The 22,583-nt window shown below is 40.3% G+C and overlaps 1 long non-coding RNA gene and 8 other non-coding genes across 9 annotated transcripts; 6 read left to right on the forward strand and 3 right to left on the reverse strand.

Annotated features, from left to right (window-relative positions):
* Positions 1–5,412: 5,412 nt before the first annotated feature.
* On the reverse strand, positions 5,413–5,485 carry TRNAK-UUU (transfer RNA lysine (anticodon UUU)). The gene has a single exon. It is a non-coding gene; the product is annotated as a tRNA-Lys (tRNA).
* Positions 5,486–6,415: 930 nt separating this feature from the next.
* TRNAA-CGC (transfer RNA alanine (anticodon CGC)) lies at positions 6,416–6,487 on the forward strand. The gene has a single exon. It is a non-coding gene; the product is annotated as a tRNA-Ala (tRNA).
* Positions 6,488–7,047: 560 nt separating this feature from the next.
* On the forward strand, positions 7,048–7,121 carry TRNAI-AAU (transfer RNA isoleucine (anticodon AAU)). The gene has a single exon. It is a non-coding gene; the product is annotated as a tRNA-Ile (tRNA).
* Positions 7,122–8,293: 1,172 nt separating this feature from the next.
* On the forward strand, positions 8,294–8,365 carry TRNAP-AGG (transfer RNA proline (anticodon AGG)). Its single transcript has one exon. It is a non-coding gene; the product is annotated as a tRNA-Pro (tRNA).
* A 1,222-nt stretch (positions 8,366–9,587) lies between these two features.
* On the reverse strand, positions 9,588–9,660 carry TRNAK-CUU (transfer RNA lysine (anticodon CUU)). The gene has a single exon. It is a non-coding gene; the product is annotated as a tRNA-Lys (tRNA).
* A 2,195-nt stretch (positions 9,661–11,855) lies between these two features.
* Positions 11,856–22,518, reverse strand: LOC116147794 (uncharacterized). The gene is made up of 3 exons (XR_004131410.2): positions 21,800–22,518; positions 20,744–20,807; positions 11,856–14,826 (listed from the first exon to the last, which is right to left on the reverse strand). It is a non-coding gene; the product is annotated as an uncharacterized LOC116147794 (long non-coding RNA).
* Positions 13,177–13,265, forward strand: TRNAY-GUA (transfer RNA tyrosine (anticodon GUA)). Its single transcript is given in 2 exon segments — positions 13,177–13,213; positions 13,230–13,265. It is a non-coding gene; the product is annotated as a tRNA-Tyr (tRNA).
* TRNAY-GUA (transfer RNA tyrosine (anticodon GUA)) lies at positions 17,468–17,555 on the forward strand. The gene is given in 2 exon segments: positions 17,468–17,504; positions 17,520–17,555. It is a non-coding gene; the product is annotated as a tRNA-Tyr (tRNA).
* On the forward strand, positions 22,037–22,124 carry TRNAY-GUA (transfer RNA tyrosine (anticodon GUA)). Its single transcript is given in 2 exon segments — positions 22,037–22,073; positions 22,089–22,124. It is a non-coding gene; the product is annotated as a tRNA-Tyr (tRNA).
* Positions 22,519–22,583: the final 65 nt, after the last annotated feature.

The raw sequence follows: 22,583 nt of genomic DNA on the forward strand, positions 1-22,583 counted from the left end.
AAAAAGTCTCTGCTTTCATCAAGCTTATATTCTAGTGAGGGGCGGGGTGTAGAAAATGCACAAATTTTATGTGACAAGGTGCTTTAAATAAACAATTGTAAGTGGGTGCTATTTAGCTGGGCGGTTAGAGAAGTCCTCTCTGATGATACGACATTTGAGCAGAGCACTTAATGTAGGAAAAAGAGATATGACTATGAGGGGAAAGTATTCCAGCAGAGTGAACAGCAAATGTGGAGATGAGATGAAATGTGTTTGGCATGCTGAGGAAGAACAAGGGGGCAGAAATGTCTGAATTGGAGTGAGGATGGGTAAGAGTGATAGTCAATATGATTACAGAGATAGCCAGGGACCAGAAAATGGAACTCTTTACGCTGTCATTTTTCTCTGAAAATGATGGGATGCCATTAGAGTTTTGAATAGAGAAACCACACAATCTAAGTTGTTGGGGAGTGTGTGTGTGTATACGGCTGATGCATGGGCAACAGGCTGTAAGGGAGGGAAAAGTTGAAGGAGGAAGACCTGTTAGATGGCCATCACAACTGAATTGCTGGAAATTCTATTTTATCATGCTGTATTACTGTCCTTCCTCTGCTCAACTAGTTCTACCCATTTTATTTGGTGAACTACAAACGTTTGTCTGTGCTTTCTCTTTGCCAAACAACTGAACATTCAAAGATAAGCATTCCCTGTTGTCCAGTGTGTCCAAAGTCAAATGCAAGATAGTCACCACTGTGTGCTTGGTGGTGGTGTGATAATACTGCAGGAGGCCCTGGCCCTGTTGCCAGAGCATGAAGGGGTATTAGGAAGAACTTTCTGAGGCATTTTTGAGACAAGAAGGAAGGGAACAGGACACAGCTATTAAAGGAATGACACAACCAGTTAGCACCAAGATAGCTGAAGATTCAACTCCCAGTAGACCTCGAGGCCCAAGATGGTGGGAGAGTCAACCTCCATTGGACCTTGAGCTTCTATATACACACTGTAGTGTATTAGCACGGTGAAGGACACACCCGCAGGCGCCATGACACTTCCAAGGCTGACCATAAAAGGTCAAAGAGAGGGTGATGGCCCAATTCCTGGGAATCCCTGCCCCTTCCCCAAAGTAGTTGGAATAATCCTCTCACTTGTTAGTATATAAAAACTATCAACACCCCACCTCAACACCCCTCTTGCTCCCTCACCTTCCTAGACAGTCTGCACTGTCTATGGAGTGTGCATCTTTCGAAATGAATCCACTTTTACACAGCTATGGCTTGCCCTTGAATTCTTTCTCACCCAAAGCCAAGGACCCTCACTCAATGGAGACCTGGGACACGACCATCCTCTCAAAACCCACCGTGTTTTCTTGCATCATTTTGACACCTAAGCAAGAAAATGAAAGCATAGAAGTTGACCAAGGAGTGGTTAAAAGTCTTCTAGTAAGAGTAATAACATTTGCAAAAACGTTAAGATAATACGGTCTGTAAATGTTCCATAAAGTATCTGTTGAATCAAAAAAATTTAAATGCATAACCAAATTACATTAGGTTTTTGACAATAATAAGTTATTTCTCACTGTCTGCCCACTGATTTAGATGTATGATTTTATTTCCACGACCCTATGAGTTGAATCATTATTACTATCCCCATTTTTACATTTAGTGAAACAGATTAAATAATTTTCCCTGAGATCATATGGTGAGTAAAATCCAGATTAAGACCCTGCTCTATAACTCCAGGGCCAAGAAATCTCATTGTTGAAAAATCACTGGTATAACCTCAAAAGTAATCCATCCAAAAAAATAATTTGGCATTTCTGAGTAGATTAAGGAATTTCCCAAGATACCATTAGGAAACAATCAAAAGTAAGTAATAATATTCTTCAAGCTAAACAGTTGTAATTTCCAATGAAGAAGATTAGTAATGCAAAGACAGTAAAGTCCAGGGGGAAAGTGGTCATGTGGAATTTAGAATTTTAGTATATTTCTAGCAACATTAAGCTAAAAGGGATATTGTTTCTGTACAGATGTTAACTTCTCAAAAATTTCTTAAGTGGAGAACAAGTGAGAAAATGATAAATTAGTCTTTAAAGCTCTCTTGCCCACTCTTCTGATCCATTTGGCATTTACATTCCTATCTGTAAATTCATGAAACAGCCTGCGTGATCCAGAGTTTTCAATAGTCAATTTTCTGACCCTCAAAACTGAGGCACTGATCCTGGAAGACTTGGAAAAAAGAGGGAGGAAAACTTATTTTCCTGTATCTGCCCTTGACTATTCTCTGCTTCTTGGTACTATTCTCAACAGTGGTCACAGAGATCCTTGTAAAAGGTACATTGTTCTTTTCCATCACCCTGCCACTCCTTCCGCCCAGGGTCATAAAGATGACCTCCAAATGCCGTCCTTGAACTGCCCGCGGACGCGATCAGACGTGCAACCTGACGCCCCGCCCCTGCGGCCACCCGGGCGCCCAGGACGCGTTTCCGATCCCTTCTGGGCCACCCGGAGGTCGCGCTGCTTCGTGTTGCTTCTCGCGGTTGCGGACTGGAGGGCGTCCCAATTCCCCAGGCGGGTAAGGGAGGCTGGGACCGTGAAGTTCTTTTCCTGTATCGCTCCTGAGACCCCCCTCGCAGACCTTGCTTGGGCTTATAGTCCTGGACCAACCCCCAAGTTCCCCTCGGTGAAGTCAAGGCCAAGGGGATTGCCTGCGGGGAGAGGGTCACAGGGGTGCCGGACTTCTTAACCTTTTAGGTGCCTGGGAGCCCTGTGGCCTCCTAATGAAGCCCATGGAGCCCTTCTCGAATTATATTTTTAAAAGCATATAAAAATACATAGGATAACAAAGATAGCCAATGATATTACAAAACAATGATCAGACAAAATAATCTGCGAGATAGTAATATGTGTGTTTCTTCATTAATATATTAAATATCAAACATTAAGACTCGTTTTGTGATTATTGCAACTTCGAAATAATTAAATTTGAGATATTTGTAATGAATTTCATATCTGAAGTATGGGATAAGAAAATGTCTGTGATTTTTCTTAGTGACAATGCCACAGGTACTTACCTTCTGACTGTAATTTGTCACCTACATTCACGCTAAATTTCAGTTAGAAGTTAAAGATTTTGAAGTTGTAAATTTTTTTTTTCCCATCCAAGTTCAGTGGTCCCCAAGTTAAAGAACCCTGCAAGAGTGCTTAACACAGTGCCTGGCAAATTGAAAGTCCCCTTGTACATGCAAATATTAGTAATTTTTTTTAAATTACTTATTGCATAAATCTTGGATGTACAACATAGTGATTCACAATTTTTAAAGATTATACTCCATTTATAGTTATTATAAAGTTCCAGCTATATGCCCTGTGCTGTACGATATATCCTTGTAGCTTATTTTTGTTATTATGTTTTTATTTTATTTTGGGGGGAGGTAATTCGGTTTATTTATTTATTTATTTTTATTAGAGGTGCTGGGGATTGAACCCTCTCTCAGACCAGGTGGGAATCATTTTGAAACTAATATTCAATTTTATGACTCCCTTTTCATCACTTACTTTTAAAAGGTTGTGAGGGACAGTGGCCCTGTCATGTTTAATTAGAGAAAGTTTCTTTTCTTTTGAAAAAGCTCTGAACATCTGATAAAAGAAATTTTCACATATTGAGGTATGAGAAAGTCATTCTGGCTTGTACATGAGTTAACTTGAATTTTATGCTAACTAGTACAGCCTGTTTGTGGCCTATCAAACATATATTGAACATCTGCCTTAATTATTAAAGACAAGGGTACATTGACTAGGAGTAAAGAATGTTCATGTTAAAAATAAAGATTAAATGTCTCCCTTCCTGGGACACCAATGCTGGCACTCCTTCAAGGATAAGACTCCCTTCCCAGGTGCCAAAGCCAGATTGACTAGCTGTGTACGTGCTGATCTTTTTTTTTTTTTTCTTTTTTTTTTTTAAATTTGAAGGAGTGTCTCCCTGACTTGTTTGATGTTCTTTATTCTGACAAGACATAAAGCTGTGCTGAAAACCATGCTTCTCCAGAGCAGTTCCTGAGAGTTATCTGAGAGGCTATCTTCTGGGTTATAGTCCTCAGTTTGACTCAAAACTGTTTTCTATTCACATTATAGAATGTTTATTGATTATTTTCATTGACGCATCATAAAACAAAACAAAACAAAACAAAACTGTGGATTCACAACCCAAGTGGGCTTCCTTACAGACAGGAAAAGCTTTCATCTATAGTTACGTGGCTTGACCAAAGTTAAGAGGTGGCAAGTGCTTAAAGCAGATATTTCCTGTCTGACTCTAATAGCAATAATAATAATGATCACATTGTGTTACTTCCTCTGCAGTTTTTTTCTTCCTGCAAAATGCTACACTGTCTCTGAGGACTGACCTCCAGGTTCTCACATTATGAGGCTGATGTGCTACCTACAGTGCTGACAAGGCAACTGACCAGGAGAGTTGTTGGGGTTTTTTTTTGTTGTTGTTGCTGTTGTTCTCTAGAGGTTTTGTAACTTGTTTCACAATTTTTAATAGCAAAGTAAAGCTTAATTTGTCTGTTATCTCCTGAGTCCAGTAGGATGAAATTTCTGTTTTGGGAAATTACCAAATGAACTCTCAAGCAAGAACTACCAAGTTCTGTTTCTTTGGTGGTTCCCAGCAGGGCAGAGATGTTGTTGGTGCCTGTGTGTTCAGGTGGCTTGAGGCTTTAGGTCACTCTAGGAGAGGGGACTTGGATTTAGAGGAAGAGGCAAAGCAGGCAGTTTACTCAGCACAGGACCCATTGCTCTGGACTGTATGTCATTTCATCTTTGCGATTACCCTACAGCCCATGTTTCTCAGTGAGGGAGGTATAAAATGAATTTAAGGGTGGGTAGCACCCAGCAGTTCTAAGAATAACATAGAATCTGAAATAGAATGCAGTGCTTATGGTAAGTGGTAATTTAGTGAACTTTTGTTCTTACTTACATGTATGTGTATGGGTAAAGATGTAAACTAAACTACAAATTGGTCATGGCCAAAATAGTTGGGAAAGCAGTGCTCCTAGGCCATGAGTTCTGAGTTTGGGCATCACCTCCTCTGTACAGTTTACCTGGGCATCCCCAGAGCTGAGCTTAGAGAGGAGCACACCAGTGTGGGGAAGAAGAAGCAGTTCTGCACTGTTGCTGCTTTTCAAGAGTTTGACCTTTGATAACTTATAACCATTGTTAGTGAAACTTTTACCTGTACTTTAGATGAAATGTTTTGGGTGCTGTGGCTTCCAGCCACCTTCCTAAAAGGCCCTTCTAATTTCTGAACAAGTCCTAGGTTATGATCTTCTCTGATTTTTCAGGGATCTGCCTAAATCAGCCTGTGAGTTGAGATTATTACCTTCTTTTCCATTACTGTTTTTTGGGGGAAAAATGCAGCAGGGAAGGAAAACAGAGACGCCCGAACAGGGACTTGAACCCTGGACCCTCAGATTAAAAGTCTGATGCTCTACCGACTGAGCTATCCGGGCTCGTAGTGAAAAGTGCTTAAAACAGCAATCATAGTCAATTTATCCACACACTTGAACGAAAAAAGCATTTTAGACATTTCACCTGTGGTTCATGTTCAGAGCTGGATATTCAGAAAATGCGTGGCATAGAAACTCAGCCACAATGAAGGTCTTGTCTAAGGCTGAGATATAACCATATTACATTAATTATAATGTCCCACAAATTCTATCGTTCTCTCTATAGTTTGGATATACGCTATATTTTATATATATACAAATAGATACTATATCTTTATATAACATATATATTGTAGTAGATAGAATTCTGCAGTCAAAAACTACCGAATATTTGGACTTCAGTTCCTAGGGTTCGCAGAGGAATAGGTCAAGTATTCTACATTTGGGCCCAAACAAAACACTTTCATAACGAAGTGGATCCAATGCTGATGCTTTAAAGGGATAATTTAATCACATTTCGGCCACACTTTGGATACCTGAGTATAGGTCAAGGGACTGAGGGAGCGATTTGATTTGATTTAGGTCTCTGCTGCCTTTGGAGAGGGAAAAAAAAAAAAAGAAAAAGAAAAAAAGAAAGAAAGAAAGAAAAGAAAAAGAAAGAAGAAGAAAAGAAAAGAAAGGGGGGGAAAGAAGGAAAGAAGTTTTTAAAGACGAGTTCCACTCTTTTTCTCGTCGAATTTCCGGATAGTTAGTTCCATCCTTCGGACTCTAAGTGCTTGAGAAATGTCCGATGACTGGAAGACTCCTTCACTTGGAATACCGATGAATGCTGCCTCATTAACCAGTTCAAGATTTTGCTGAATAAGTAAAAGGAAATTTAGTTTAAGCGTTTGAGACTCTTAGAACTACAGAGGAAAACAAAAACAAAAACAAAAACAAAAACAACCGGATTCAAAGAATTGGGGAGAGCTACAAGCACCCGCATGGCAGGACGGGGATGTAGCTCAGTGGTAGAGCGCATGCTTCGCATGTATGAGGCCCCGGGTTCGATCCCCGGCATCTCCAGTCCCTTTTGCCTGCAAGATCACAAATTGTGTTTTAAAAACAAGAGTTGTTATACATAGTATGTATCCTCTCCTAAACTAATTTTCTACTGTCCTCTTTTAGCCACTGTATATAGAACTATATATGTACAGGGGGAAATTAGATAATTTTGAGGTATCTCGGGATATCTTTATCTGAAATGAATGAAACTGAAAATGAAGAAAAACAAGCAATGCCTAAGAGAAGCAACCTGGCAACTTGCCCAGGACCAATTAAATGAACGGATAGCTGAAGTATCTGGGGGTCCTTTAAAGGCAGAAATAATCTTGGCCTAAAAACACAGAAAGTGGAGGAGGGGGTATTGTTGCTGAGTTAATGGCACTGAAAAGTAGGACAAATGTTGGAAAAAGAATGAAGCTTTGTTTGGTGAAGGCGAATCCAGCAGCTCAGATGTACTATACTGTTTCTAATTACAAAAAAGAAAAGAAAAGAAAGAAAAACGGAAAGAAATGGAGTTGGGGTGGGAATCAAGAACGGGAATAATTTCTTGCTAAAGTTTTCAAACACTGTTTAAAACAGTTGGCCGGTTAGCTCAGTTGGTTAGAGCGTGGTGCTAATAACGCCAAGGTCGCGGGTTCGATCCCCGTACGGGCCAGAGTTCATTTTACACCCCCGTGATTAATAATAAATGGTCTTACTATTTATGATTATTTATTTATAACATTAATGTTATTTATTATTTATGATTAAATAATAAATTGTTTTAGGACTGACCTACAAGAAAACCTGCTGTATCTCCACAAACAACTTTTTGTTTAAAGGGCAAACCATTCTAAGGAAGTCTAGAGCATCCGTCTTTGAATAAGTCAGACTGCTCAACAACTTGCCCTAGAGAAGAAGAAAAGCAGCAGGACACCTTAGGAGTCATTAAAGTCACTAGAAGGAAAAACTATCAGCAGTCCGTTTAGTGGCCAAACACTGCCCTTAAAGTAGTCTGAAAACATAATGAGATGCGGGGCAACTTTGGGAAGGGAGTACTCATTTATCTCCGATTGCTCAGTTTAGGATTCCTATTAGGGTAGATCATCCCTCACATGAAGGGAGGAAATCTCATCTTGAGAGAAGCGTTGTTACTTTGATATTTCAAGTGAGAAAGGACTAAGCCCTTTTCCATAATCTACTTTGTCCTCTGTCACCAACCAGTTGGTCCTGGTTGACCGATGCCAGCTTTCTCTCTGCTCCGTCCATTTCTTGATGTTACACCTCTTAAATCAGTCTCATTTCCCACCAAACCGACTTTCAAAACCCTATTTATGTAGCCCCTTGTTTCTTGTACAACTAATTTCCCTTATTTATCCACGACTTTACAGCTTTATATTCTGTTGAGTGAATTTTCACCTGTTTTTCACTATTTTCCTCGGCTAGTACTGAGATCAAGCCAAGATGAGTTAGGCAACTTATTAGGCCTCGCCTCCTAGGGACTTTGACTCAACGGATTTCAGAAAGACTACAGATTTCTGCATTTATAATAACGTCACGTTTGTTTCTTACAAAGGATGGGTCAGCGACCCTTGAGAAATAAGGCTTTTTACAGTCCTTCGAAGGACTGGGTTGGGGAAAATTCAGGGAAGTTCTGAGAGCCAAGTTGGCATAGTTTTTAAAAATAGGAAAGAAGATAGGAGGGGGAGGAGAGACAGAGAGAAAGAAAAATGTAGTTTACAGTTGTATATGTCTATAAAGGAAGCAAAAAAAAATTTTTTTTTTTTAAGCAGAGAAATTCACTAAATTTTGGTATCTCTAGAGAGGAGAAAAACTGTTCATCCAGGTGGCTCGTTGGTCTAGGGGTATGATTCTCGCTTAGGGTGCGAGAGGTCCCGGGTTCAAATCCCGGACGAGCCCTAAGCTTTTTCCATCGTTGCCTATCCTCTCTATTTAATATTTATTACCATTAAACTCACAACAGAAACTGATACAGCCGCTGTTAAACTGTTATAGTTTCGTATAGAAATGTGTAGACTGTATACGCACTCGATTCCAATAAGTAACTTGATAACTCTTCTAATTAAGAGAGACAAGTGCTTTTCAGTTTGGGCTCTTACTCAGTTTTCCATCAGCTCTAAAGTAACTCCTGCAAAGGCAAATTTTGCTACTTACTCTAGAAGTTTCGACTCCATGGCTGTGATCATATGAAATGTATAAGACGATGGTCACATCTTAATTCAATGTTCATCATTCATTACATCAAAGAAATGGGTTTAAACGGGAAAATCAAATACCGAACTAGAGTTGGGATGCTGAAAATCTTTGTGCAAGTTATTTCGGCTTTCCTCCTTTGTATAGCGTTGCGCATTCCCCTATCATTTAGGAGATAGGTGTTCTGCTTCTTCATGGAGAATGGACAATTTCCCTCTGTTCCTGGAGCGTACTTTTGGTACACTCTTTAAACAGATGCCTAGCATCTATTATAATCAACGTGGTAAACAAAACACACTGGATCCTTTATTCCAATGGTTGTCAAATATTTTATGTTAAAATACAATCACAACGCTTCTTCCCACCTCCCTTTGCTGTGTGTGTAAGCCTTGATTGTGGATAAGGACAACAAATGAACAAGCATAAGGGGCTTGAAAAGGAGGGAGAAAACCGCAGGGAATTTCTTCAGGGCCACGTCCACATGGCATGGCAAGAGGGGACAGTTGACAGGTGATAGAAACAAAAGAGGGACGTCTCAGTGGGCTTCGGAGAAGGCCCAGAGCTGTGTTTGGGCTCAAGGACTTGGGCCCTTTGGGACTGTGCTTAAAACCACATTGGCAACCAGTTCTGGAGTTCTGGATTTCTGCCCGTGCCAGAGTTGGAGTCACCCTTAAGCTCTAACAAACCAGGAAAAATGTATTTCCGTCAGGGGGCCATGAGGCGGAATTCTTCAAGAGTCACAGAGCTGGTAGGAATAGTTCAGAGCTCACCGAGATGCCATCATTCAATACTTAAGTGTTGGGCCTGAAAGTTTCTCTTGTTTGACGACGGTGAAGAGGTCTTGTTTTGGAGATTATGAGGGTTCAGTAATGTAGTTGAGAGAAGTATCCAAAAGTTAAAAAAAAAAACAAAAAACAAAAAACAACTCCGCCCAACGTGGGGCTCGAACCCACGACCCTGAGATTAAGAGTCTCATGCTCTACCGACTGAGCTAGCCGGGCACTCGAAAACTTCATTTCCCATCGACCTAGGAGAATACACGATTCTTCTTGGCCCGACAGGGACTATGGAATTCTAGATTTTTCCTGCTTTTGTTTCATAAATAAGATGACATCAGACACAAAGAATATGAGCATTCTGAAATTATTAGCATGATTTCCATCCACTTTCACTACATCTTTCATCTTCCCCTCATTCTCACTGACCTGTATTGATAGACCACAAAATGTTTCTGGGATCCAACTCTGAACTCTCTAAGGGTGACTCCGGAAGAGTCAACAAAGTTACCTGATTCCCTTCACTGCAGGCAAGCTGTATTCAGCATCAGCAGGTGAAGGTATCAAATGGACACATCTGATGTCAGAAAGGACCGTGACTTCTTCTCTTAGTAGAAATAAAATCTTGGACAAATTACCTCTTTGATATTAATCTTTACCTCATATGGTGTTATGAGAACTAGATATAATCATTCTTATATTCAATAAAATTTCTTTATTAAACATTAACAATAGTTACTTATTAAGACCTTGCCACAGGCAAGGCACTATGCTACCTACTTGAGAGCTAACTATGGACACAACTGGACAGACAGTTCCTGACCTCAGTCAGTGAAGGGTATGTAATGACTAGCACATGTCAGGTACTTGGAAATGTTAGTTTTTTTTCCCTGATGGTTATCCAGAATGTCCAGCAAAGTTTCTTAGACTTTACCATTTAACTTTTTTTAAACATTCCTAGTTCTTTTTGGCTTTTCCTTTCTTCCCCCTCACTTTAAACTTCTAGTATACAATATCTTTTCAAAAATCATGGAGGAAAGAGAAGTTGCAAATCAATTAACAAAAAACTCAAGGGAAAAAATTGATAAACTTCTTCTCTGAAAAACTGCTCGAAATACTGATGTCTGTTGATAGGTACAAGATGCATTTTAACCATCTTATGATGATCTTCAGGTTAGACATTTGCAACCAATTTAGATAGCATACCAGAGGAATGACCTTCCCTAAGGCAGGGCAGTTGTTGGCAAGTATGATTAATTTAGCTTTGTCTTGCCTAATCATTTTCAGTATAGTATCCAAGCACATATTTTCATAATCATCTGCACTCAAGTTCAAAGAGTTTCAGGACTTTTTCTAAAAGATAAATATTTACATTAGCAGAATATACTTTCATCATAAAGTATGACCTAAATCACCAACGGCCAGAAAGGTCCCATTAACTTAAATACCAAACACTCTGAGTCAAAGCCTTCAAAGCTGAAAAATTTTTGCCTCCATGACTAACTCAAACTTATTCTTTGAGCTTTTCAATTTTGACAATTTTGGGGGACAGAGATTGTCTTCTTTACTTCTGTGTATTCCCAGCACTTACCTGGTGCCTAGAATGGTCAGTGCTCAATACATGTTTGTGAATTATTAAAGTCACTATTGTGTACATGTTACCAAGTTCAAACTCATACTCCTCGCCATATGGCAGGCCAAAAAATCCAGAGACAAGCTGCCGGGGCAAGGAACAGCAACTTTGTTTGGAAAGCCAGCAGACCGAGAAGATGGTGGACTAATGCCCCAAAGTACCATTTTACCCAAGTTAGAATTCAGGCATCTTTTATATTAAAAGGGGAGGGGATGTGATTGGTTGTTGCAAATTCTTGATGTCAGAATCCGTTGTTCTTGCAGTTGTCCATGGAGGTGAGGTCATGATGTTCCTGTAAACCTCCAGCAAGACAAATATTATTCTCTGTTCTTCACTTTTTATTCTCTATATAAATGGAGAAGTGTTACACCTTTAAAGCTCAGAACCTTGAGAATGGGCTATCCTGTGTATTTCAGACAAACATTCTTAACTTGTAGCAAAAGCAATAGAACAAAGATTAAAATTAGGAGAAACAGATCCAATATGGAGTCAAATATGTTTTTCCCTATTACAATTTCTCACGGTCAGACATGATCCATTCCACAATTCTGTGGAGAAGAGGTCTAAATGAGGTGGTAGTTGTAGAAATTAAGAGATTTAGAAAATACTAAGATGGTTTTTAAAACTAAAAGCTTTAGAAAAATGAATATGAATGATTAGGGAAAGTTGTAGATGGAGAGTGACAGATTATGAAAAGTACGTATCACATTTTTTAAATACTTCAAAGGATGAAAAAAATAGAATAAACTTCATTTATAATAACTTCAAAACTTTATAGTAACTTCAAAATATAAATTTATTGTATTTGCCAGACTTTTCGGCCTTTAGATTTAAAAAACAAATCTGAAACTTGGAAATAGGCAAAAATAAACCAACTAGCCAAACAAACAAAAACCAAAACCAAAAAAGGGCTTCATATCTTTTCATTGTTTCATTTCATTACCTAGACGATCCTACAGAATTTTAAAAGAGATCTGTCCAAGAAATATTTTTATTCTCTAGGGCATGGTTTCTTAACCTCAAATATTGACATTTTGGACTAGATAATTCTCTATTGTCAGGCCTGTCCTGTGCATTGTAGGATGTTTAGTAACATTCCTTGCCTTTGCCTATTACATGCTAGTAGCACCTCCTCAATTGTGACAATCAAAATTATTTCCTCATATTGTCAAATGTCTTTGGGGGGTGGAGGGGGATTGCCTGCTTTATTAGTCAGTACCTTTGTTTTAACTGTTTATTGATTAGGGTATTTTCAACCCTGTAAGAGTAAATGTATATAATAATAATGGTGCAGTTGAAACTTTGATAAAGATGTAGTTGTTTTCTGCCCTGTAGAAAAAGTAACAGTTTTATTGCCTTGCGGGGAATTTTCCACTTCTATGTCTCATTTAGCAATGTTAACTACAGCATTCCTTCTCTCAGTGACTGTAAATAACTTGAACAAGTTTTACCATCCTTTTGGGGTTCTCATTAATGAGTTAAATAAATCTTTTGAGAAGTATTTTTTTACATTTGTGTGAGTCATGCATTTACCTTTTTGAAAAGCATAGATGAGTGAATGCTGTTCTCAATGTTCTACTTGCACAAGGGGACACCTTGTATTCAGATAGATAATTTTTAAAATATTGTTTTAGCTCCTCATCGACAGGTTTTTGCTGAGTTTAGAATTAGTGGGGTAGTCTGGTTTATCTACAGGGACTAATATCAACTAACAAATTTTCCATATGGCTTTGATGAGTTTAACCCTATGCTTGTTTCCTTCTTTCTCTCCTTCTCTAATTAGCTGTTCAAATTGCAAATTAAGTACTCCAAATCCTGTTTAAAACTGGTCATTTAAATTCATTCACCACGGTAAAAGACACTCATTGCTAAATTTTTTTCAATTCCTCGTGCCTCATTATTTTGTTTTCCTTTTGAAAACCAGTGGGTGCTACCGTTTTCTCCTCGGTCCAGGGCAGTGGTCCCGTGAAGGGATGCCGGATTACAAAACACGTAGAGGCGACTAGAACAGACCTATCAAATAAAAGTGAGTAAAACAGCAAACACCGAAGGTCTCCCAACCTCGCGCAGAGATGGCATCGTCTGCGGGGAAGTAGAAGTGTGTGATTCCTTCGATAGCTCAGTTGGTAGAGCGGAGGACTGTAGAGTGGCGGTTTCAGGTATCCTTAGGTCGCTGGTTCGAATCCGGCTCGAAGGAGTCCGTGTTTTGGGTCTGTTTTTTTCCGTTTTGTGGTTCCCCCCAATCCCATCTCCACCTTTAAAAAGGCCTGAGGCAATTACATATACCCTCAATTACATATATTCTCACTGTACGTCTATTCAAGACTAATCTCATTGTGCAGCGAATATAATCTTCAAAATTATTATTCTCCGTAGGAATTACTAATACGCGCAATCAAGCATCGCTCCTACAGTTCATAAAGAGCTGGTGCCGCAGAGAAGTCCCAAGCTCTGACAAGGCGACCAGAGATGGTCCACTAAGCTAGGAGTCCAGAGACAAGTCGCCACACCACTTGGGTTCGGACGACGTTGGGAGGGGCGGCCTGGTAGGAATAACGCTCACCAACGGATAGTAATTGGTGGGCCACGCGCGCCCTCTGGTGGTTGTAGAGTCCTGAGTCTCTCCGAAGGTTTTTGTTTTTTTCCCCAGGCGGATGCTCAATTACTGGCAGCCTCGCACAGCTCCTGGCACTACTCCCCCTTCTCCGTTTAATTATGTAAAGATGGTTCTCAACCATGGCTGAGGAAAATGGGTGCATGTCAGAATCACCTGGGGCTATTTCACAAAGCGCCTATACTTGCGCCAATTTGGAGGTGGGACCCCGGACTCGTAGTTGTAAAAGCTCCCAGGTGATTTTTAATGTGTTGCAAGGTTCGAGAACCACTACAGAAGAGAAAACTTTTAGAAAAAAAAAAATAGACAATGGGAAAACTGATGGAATTTTTTACCCACTTTGGGAATTAGCTCAAGAGGTAGAGTTCTCTCTTAACAATAGAAAGTATTTGCCAATTTAGAGCCAATCTTATTAAAATGTATTAACCCCACTTCTACTCTGTCTGAATAGTGAGATCCTGATTACCTACGGAAGAGTGCTCAACTACTAAGATATAAAACCAAAATAATGAAGAATTGTCTGAGGATTTTGTGCCTGGCAATTTCTTGTATTTTCCTTCCCATGCTTCACAACTTCTATTCTTTAAGCGATTCTCAAACTTTGGTGTGTATCAGAACCACCTGGAGACTTAACATAGAACACTAACGCCCAGGCTTGTTGAATTAGCCACTCTCAAACTCAAGTTAGTGGTTTGAGAGCCACTGCCTAAAACACATTGGAAACTACCCGTATTAAGGAAACTGGTCTAAACTGGTAGCTCCCTTGCTCTTTGAAAGCGAATTGAGGGCAAAAGATTAAACAAGGAAAATGGTCCAATTTTCTTTTCCGAGATAACATTTGGGCTTTAGACGCAAAGTTAGTCCTAGACTGAGCTTCTCGCCAAGGCACCAAGGATTTCAATTTCCCTCCCATGACTGGACCATATTCTGCAATATTCCAGTGTCAGTGGTGGCAGCAGCTCCACCACCTACGTAGAAACAGCCAGTTGACTCCAGAAGAGGAATAGTGAACATAAAAAGAAACCTCAAGCATACCTAACTATGCTTTGGCTCTTCATAAATTCATTAAGAAATGGAAATCATTTGATCCAGTTGTAAGAACTTGAGGTTGTCTTCAGTAGGTCAGACATGCGGGAAATAGATTCTGAGAATGAAAAATGTAGTATTAGTAATACATAAAAAGTTGAAGTGTAGATTTGCAAATCCACCTGCAGAGACCAAAATTCAAATCTGCAAAACGAGAGAGAAATCCCAAAGAATCTAACCTTGTCTTTCCTATAACTGGAGACAAATGAGCTCAGGGTACATAGGTCTTGAAGGAGAGGGCATCAGTATTACATGGGCCCTTGTTATCTGGTAATGTTTTAGCAAGGCATTTATTTATAGAAGCATGGAATAAAGACCAAGTGTAGGCAGAGCATAAAACTGGAGAATGCGGGCGTCGATCCCGCTACCTCTCGCATGCTAAGCGAGCGCTCTACCATTTGAGCTAATTCCCCGTCCTCGTGAGCGTCTCCGCCTCCATTACTCACTTTCATATCTGAAAGTAGCTCAGAACTCTGGGCTACCTCAGTTTGCAGTTGGCGTTAGCCAACAGGACGAAGTTCGGGTCATCAAAGAGCCCGTGGCGCGCCACCTACAACATGTTCTACGATGCTGGACCCTATCTGGAGAAAACTGGCTAGTGCAGATGGAACAGGGCGTGGAGTTCACAGAAACACCTGTCTTCGAGATTGGGCAACAGTTTAACACTGGGATTATATCTACGGAAAACGGGAACTTGAAGGAAATTGCAGGTGTATCCAGGAAGGCTAATCAAGTTTCTTAAACAATGAGCCCAGGCTTTTGACCATCTCAGTAGTTCCTGCCAATCCCTGCACCCCTAAATTTTCGATCAGTTGCCTCTGCTAGTCCCGGAAACAGATTCTGCAGAGTTCCTGCGAATATCCCCTAAGATTCGCTTTCTGTCTGGCTTTTTAAAATACCACAGTCAGTGGGCACAAGACCATGAGGGAGCACGAGTCCCAGTTAACTTCTCCCTTCATTCTGGCTTCTGTAGCCTCGATTTCGAGCAAAGTAATTTCGGTGAATGAGGTCATGAGGGTGGGATCCTAATCCCATAGGATTACTATTCTCATTAGGGGAGACACCAGAGAGTTCTCTCTCTCAAAACTAACAGTTCTCACCAGGAACTGAATGGCTGTCATCTTAATCTTGGACATCCTAGACTCCAGAACTGTGAGAAAATGAATTTCTGTTATTTAAGCCACCCAGTCTGTGATATTTTGTCATAGCACCCTGAGCAGACCAAGCCACTCATCCTTCTGTAATCTGTCTTGTGAGAAAAGAGGTGGGACTCTAAACCACTCTGCTGATTTACTACGTGGCTCCATGTTAGGCTTTGCCAAAAGGGAAGCTAGAGGCAGGATGCAAGGCTGGAGGAGGAGGGAAAAAATTGGACTTGTCTTTTCTGTTTCCTTTCTGGGAGTTTTCTGTTCCTCTAAGTATCACCCCAGGAATACTTCTGCATGGCAATAGAGGATTTCTGTAGCAGCAATTGAATCCAGCATCATCCTGAAATTTCACAGCTCTTTGACATATCTGTTGTTTTCCATCTTATATTCAAGGCACAGACAGGAGGACATTTGACAATGCCAAGAGAAACTCCACTTCCTAGGATCCCTTCTCCCCAGCTGCTAATTCTGTATTGGGTTAGGAACATGTCAAGTTACTGGATAATATTTTCTTAGTTTCCCATGGAAAGGGGTTTAATTACTGAGTTCAGTATCAACTATGTGCTCTCGGTCTTCCTACTAGAAGGCATTGGCAATTGCCATTTGAAGAACAACTTGAATTTTTTTCAATAATATCGTTTTGTAGAAATAATATAGTTTTGTATAAATTTGCTGAAATAAGCACAGACATTTTATAGAGAAATCCACCTAAACTTTTCCTTAAGTATATTGCCAAAGAAAGCCTTTTCTCTCTAGATAAGTTAGCATATTCCCCATAGGTGTCTATTTCGGCCTTAGGCACAAGAAACAGCATAAGGCAATCTCTGTTGAACCTTGATATTTGATGATTTTCTTTGAAAAAAGAATATGTACATTTGCATTTAAAAGTTTTAGGGGTTTTTGTTTCACTTTAATTGCTTATTAAAATAACTATAATTTTATAGTTATGCAATATCATATGAATCACCAGAATTATTTATCCAACTAAGAAGATTTACACAAACACACACCACTCCACATATTTCATCATTAGAGCTATGAATATATGCAGTTTCTCATTAGATTTTCAGAAAGGAGAATCACAATGGTACCAAAATGCACTGGATATGGCTCTGTTTACAACTTTGGGGTCCTCTTCAACCCAGTTGTCTGTATTTATGGTACCATATCATTTATCGAGCAAACCTAGAGACTTTTGAGAGAGAAAGGAGAAGGTAATTAGAGGGGACCGGAGGAAATCGGGTGTAATCCAGAGGGTTCACCCTAGCTGTATAATACTTGGAGAGGTGGACATGGGATGCCGGTACGGTTTTTATTTTGGGATGTGCATAGAATAATATCATAATGTCTTAAATGTACAACCCAATGGATTGTACATATTTATTAAACCCATGAAACCAACAACCCAGATCATTACATAGAACACATTCAGTGTCTAAAAAGACTGCTTAAGCTTGATTGTATTTTTAAAAGGAAAGATGAGTATTATCAAAGTAGAAACCATCTGGACAGACATATTTTAGGGATTCTGAAAAGGTATCGCTGTGTGGTCCTTCGATAGCTCAGTTGGTAGAGCGGAGGACTGTAGGTTGCGCAACTAGGTATCCTTAGGTCGCTGGTTCGAATCCGGCTCGAAGGACAAGAATTTTGAACGTGGAGACCAAAACGATAAACCAACCACTCATGTTAGACCTGACCAAAAACCAAAGCCCTTTAAGAATGGCTATTTCTGTTCAAATAGGATCAAGATTGAAAAATAAAAAAGTCCTAAACACACTAGTGTAAGGTGTTTGCTTTCAGCTGTGTGGTGAAAATCTAAGTTTTCAGTTTTCACTTGTGAAATTCACACTTCTCAACACCTCCGGCTCCCCCCTTCTCAATACCATCTTTGTTTCCGCTCCTGATCATCAGATGCGGTTATTATTCCTATTTCCCTCTCCCTCCCTGACCTGAGTTAGAGGTTGGGCTCCTGCAGTGTCCACACCTGACCAAAGACCCGGAGGCAGCGTCCAGGATGGAGTCTGGTTGAGAAGCAATGTGAGAAGGGTGGGGAATGGGAGGGGCGCCCTGCCCCCAACGTTTTCACTTTAATTTTTTATTGAAGATTAGGATACTCGATGGCCTTTGGGGTCCTCTGTTAGGCTGGTGATTTTTGAAGGTTTTCTTTTATTAGAGACAATTTCAAGCATAACCCAATGTAAAAATAGATAATAGTATATTGAACTTCATCGTACCCTTACCCAGATACAACCACCATTTTTGCACCAACTACCCCAAATATACACCCTGCCCCAGCCTCTGATCTTTCCACGTAAATCCAAGAAATGTGTTCTCATTTCGCCCACTGTTGTATTTAGAAGAGGTCGGTGTTAAGGATGAAAAAGAATCAGCTTCTCCCCTAATCCGACCTCACACACACACCAGAAGTGGAGGGCAATTTACAAAAAGTTGCCTCCCTTAAAATTAACAAATAATTCGCGAGTGAAAAAATGAGGAAAGCGTGGCATCCGGGAGGTGAGGAGGACGCCGGGGCTGCTCTTATCTTAGGAACGTAAGCGGGACCCTCCAGAGAAAAACTGTCAAGCCTGTATTGCATGTGGGGTCATATCTGCCACCTGCTTCAGTGCGTCTCGACAGCTCAAAGTAGGTTCTAGTTGGAATAAAGAAAAATGTATCTGAGGCCCAGAAGGGCGGTGTATATTAATAAATAACATAACCATGAATAATAAGTGGTAAAAAAGAGTCCCAGTGCGGCTCTGTCAGTCAGCCTTGGGGCGCCTTGAGGGTGCGGATGGCGCCCCCTGCTGGCACATCCTCCGACGACCACACATGCCCGAGTGGGAGCGGCCTAAGCTGGGAAAAGTGCCGGGGATGCGGTGTAGGGATAGTGCCCAGGGCCGCCCTCGAGGCCGGCATCGCAAGGACCTGGTCTGTTTCTGCGGTTTTGTGATCTGAGAGGAAACCTGTAAGGACAGGACCTGGAGAGGAGTTGTGATTGCGCCCCTTGAGGGTTGCGGGTGATGGAAGGAATGTTCACATATTGAGGTATGGGATGGTCATTCCGGCCTAAAGTGATTTAACATGAACTTCATTCTAATCAAATAGACTGTTTTGGGGCCTAATATACAGTGTACATCTGCTTTAACCATGGAAGAAAAGAATGCAACTAAAAATCAAAATGGAGTAACTGTGGTTCAGGCATTCAAAATGGAGCTGGGTGGCCATTGTGACTGTGGTTTCAGATCCATTCCTGCATTACGGAGAACTTGAGTTTTCTGAACTATATCAAACTCAAGGACACATTTAACTGTTCTTTAAAACAATGTCTGCTAGCAACTGCCAGATGCAACCTTATGGTCTCAAAGTCTCCCCTGGTAACTATGCAACTATTTCAGACTCCAACCAACCCTAGCTTAACAAGCACCCTTATTCTTGCCAGCTCCAATTATAATTCTTAAAAAAACAAATTATGTAATTATGCCGGTTTTGCCTTTATAAGCCTTCCCCACTTTGTATTCTGTAGGAACACAATTCAAGTGCTTCTTGAATCTGTCTCCTGGGCTATAGCTCTCAGTTTAGCTAAAATAAAACTCTTTTCTATTCCTACTGTATACATTGTTTATTGAATATGTCCATCAAAGCATGAGAAAATTGGGATTTCTAGAGGCCACCTACTGGGACCCAGCTGGGTGGCATCCTCCACTTCTCCTACAGGTGAGCTGGGGAGAAGAAGCCAGAAGGAGGGAGCCAGATCCAATGCAAATCTGCCTGTGTGGACCCTCCAGGTTCCAAGTGAGGCAGCTTTGGTAGACTCACTTATTAAATGTTGATTCTTCAGGATTTTCTTCATAATTTACCGTGTCATATGCAAATAGAGACAGTTTTACTTTTTCCTTCTAAATCTGTAGGACTTTATTTCTCTTTCTTGCCTTTTTACGCTGGCTAGAACCTCCAGGACAATGTTGAGTAGAAGTCATGAGCATAGATATCCTGTGCTAGACCTGATCTTAGGGCCAAAGCATTCAGTCTTTCACCATTAAATATAATGTTAACAGTAGGTTTTTAAACGTCTTTTACAGTTTGAGGAAATTCTGTTATATTACTAGTTTGCAGAAATTTCATCATGAATGTATCCCAACTTTGTCATATGCTTTTTTCTGTATCTGTTGAGATAATCATATCATTTTTCTTTTTTAGTCTGATAATAAGATGATTACATTGATTAATTTTAAAATAAGTTCTAACCTACACTTCAATGTTTCACCTCCTTTAATTTTTTTAAAGTTTCTTTCCCATTTTTAAAAAATAAGATAAATTTATATAGTGATGCTTTATAGTGCATCAGTAAATTTTGACAAATGTATACAGTCATATAAGTACCACACAATAAAGATATAAAATAGTTACATCACCCTTGCCCCCCACGCACACATTTCCCTATGCTCCTTTAAAAGTTTATTCCTCCCCCTACATTCTACCCTGGTAATAACTGATGTTTTCTGTCCCTGTAGTTTTGTCCTTGTAAGAATGTCATATGAGTAGAATAATACAGTATGTAGCCTTTTGTATTTGGCTTCTCTTATTCAGCATAATGCATAGGTGATTTCTCTCTGTTGTTATGTTTACAGAGAGCTTGCTTCTTTTTATTGCTGAGTAGTATTCCATTGGAATATTAAGGCTGCCTGTAAGCTTTAGGAGAACTGTCTAGGACAACCATTAGCAAGTTGAGAAAGTGCTAAGACAGTAGGGAAGGAACAGGGTGAGAGTAGATTGTAATAAAGTGAAGATGATGCACTTCTGGGCATGATCCGGGAGAATAAGACTTACCCAGAGATCTGTTCTGAGCTTGCGTCTGGAGCAGGATAGAGAAGGGTAGCTCTGACACCAGACTCTGAAAGAAGAGAAGACAGGACAAGGTGATCTGTAAGTCTAGTGTGAACAGGTGTGGATTACTTGCCTGTGTATCCCCAGGCGGCTGTCAGGGGTAACAGCTTTCCAGGCCGATGGAATCGCAACTTTAAAGGCCCTGCAGTGGGAATCCTGAGCTGAGATTAGTTTATAGGTAAAGGAACTAGTTGTCAAGATCAGCTATTGGAGTTTTTCAGACTAAAATCAGCTCTGTAATGCCATCCGACTATGAGAGGCCCTGGGATCTCAAATGAGCACTTGTCCTTATAGCACTTAATATGTGGAACAGACCGTCTCACACAGAAACCACCTGCTTCTCTAGGATTTCTCCACTCTGGCTTCTCACATTTTCCCAAGATTAAGTTATATTTTTGGAAAGAAATGTACTAGGCCATATATTAGTTTCTCATGGAAAGGAACTTAATATTCTGTATTGCATGCATTTCTCATGGAAACACTGGACAGGACGTTTGGAAGAAAAATTTGTTATTTTTTCAAGATTAAAGTTACAGAGAACTTTGATTTTAATAAGCAATGATCTTTTTAGATAAGTTCACCAAAAATCTTTTCCATAAATGTATCATTAAGAAAAGTCTGTGAGGATGGCTTCCTGTTTTTTTCATCAGTGTTCATTCCTGTCTTGGGTGCCAGGAAGCTGAATGCCACTATAGGCACTCATTAGCAATGCATGACAGCATCCCTATAAATGGAATGTCCATATTACTTTAAAAAAAATTTAGGAGAGGTATGTTTCATTTACTTGACCCACTATAATTGCGCAATATGAGCCACACATTTCTGAACCACCCCCACCCCCACCACTAAGAAGATAGTAACTCTGCTTCAAGACAATAAGTCCCTCTTCAACTCAATTGTCTATATTTAGAGAAACCTTATCATTTATCGCTCACTTTTTATTGAGAAAAGAGGCGCTAAGCGGCTGGGACAGAGGAGTAATAAGGGTGATGGTCCTACCTGTATTACACCCAAGGGAGCAGGACAACGAACCAAAGCACAGATCTTTAGTGTTCAAGGAAGGGCATTAATTTTTAAATATACTTCTGTAGTCACTACTCATATCAGTTTTAGAATATTTCCAAGACCCTGGAAAACTTCACGTTTGCCTCTAGTTTTGAAATAAAATTCTGGTCATAACAAAAAAACCATTAGGATAAACATTATTTAAAGCATTCTAAAAAATAACTTCCACTTCCTTCGATAGCTCAGTTGGTAGAGCGGAGGACTGTAGACACTGAATGTGGTCATCCTTAGGTCGCTGGTTCGAATCCGGCTCGAAGGACTTGACCTTTTGAAAGCTCCGTACACCCTTTTGAAAGGTTGTCATTGACACTGCTGTCCTGGAAACTCAGAACACGAAAGAAAACTTGAACAGCTAGCAGTCATTTGTGCTCACAGATGACCATGCAGGAATGAATAAATAAGTGATCCTCAGCTACAGTGGACTATAAAAGTTGCTTCACCGAAGGTCAAGAAGGTCGCCAAAGGAAGACGGGGTCTCCAGGAGACTTACTTCTCACGGAGTTGAGAAGAGGTCACGGGGAGTGTGGAGAATGGGAAGGTCTCCCTGCTACCATGGTTCTGCCTCTTCAGCTCAGAAGTAAAGTCACTTTGGCTATCCTGGACCTCTGATCCTGCTCTCACGCTTTGAATCTCCCGGCTGACCCGGGATCCACTTCCGCCCTCTGCACTAGGCCTGGACTTGCCCGCACCGTCCAATCCAGTCCTTTCATTTGTCATT

The sequence above is a fragment of the Camelus dromedarius genome, chromosome 19 (assembly GCF_036321535.1).
Source record: "Camelus dromedarius isolate mCamDro1 chromosome 19, mCamDro1.pat, whole genome shotgun sequence".
NCBI lineage: Eukaryota > Metazoa > Chordata > Mammalia > Artiodactyla > Camelidae > Camelus > Camelus dromedarius.